The sequence below is a fragment of the Capsicum annuum genome, unplaced genomic scaffold, assembly GCF_002878395.1.
Source record: "Capsicum annuum cultivar UCD-10X-F1 unplaced genomic scaffold, UCD10Xv1.1 ctg23636, whole genome shotgun sequence".
NCBI lineage: Eukaryota > Viridiplantae > Streptophyta > Magnoliopsida > Solanales > Solanaceae > Capsicum > Capsicum annuum.
In genome coordinates this window covers 1-688 of record NW_025829787.1, presented here as the reverse complement: position 1 = coordinate 688, position 688 = coordinate 1, and the positions used below count along the sequence as shown (strand labels likewise).

General features: G+C 41.3%; 1 pseudogene; it reads left to right on the top strand.

Moving 5' to 3' along the window:
* The first annotated feature begins 268 nt into the window (after positions 1 to 268).
* On the top strand, positions 269 to 684 carry LOC124890739 (annotated as a pseudogene).
* Positions 685 to 688: the final 4 nt, after the last annotated feature.

The following is a 688-nucleotide window of genomic DNA, read 5'->3' as shown; positions in this document are numbered from 1 at the left end:
CTGGATGCTGAAGCTTTTCTTTTTCAAAATATGTTTGAATGCTTTTGTGACTTTCCTGTGCTTTTGAGAAATCATAAGATGCACAAGTAGTTAAAAAACTTTCTTAATCCGTAAAGAAATCATTTCCTACTTGTGCATCATATGAACTGTACTTGCTTACTCCAATGAAGCTCTTCTTACATTGGTTTTACGTCCTATGGAGTCAAGTTAGGTATTTCTTAATTCTAGAGATTATCGAAATGGAAACTAATGTTGCACTTTACTTGTGCATTGCGGAGCATCTCAGTCTTCTGTGCCGAATTCTGGTGAAGCTAATAGTTCAATTCCGCTGCATCCTCAACTGCTTAATGTGGCCCCCATCAGCTTGTATCCATGTACTGGCCCTCCGCTACCATATAGTTATCATGCTTCATCGTCATCAGATATCAATGCCAGTTCAATCTCAGTTGAAGCTAGTACAACTTCATCGTCCAAGCGTATCAACTCTCAGCAGCATGCTGGGCACCTGCAATGGTTTTTTTCTCTGCTTGTCCAGCCAGAGAGGAGAGGGACAATCTTATAAATCATGCTAATTTCGGGGTTTCCCTTACTGGATCGGTTTTGTTGGGAAAGGTTGGGCCACTCATTGGTGCAGTTGATACAGCTGAATCTGAAGATGCTTATGTATTCCGTGTTTCACTTCCCGGTG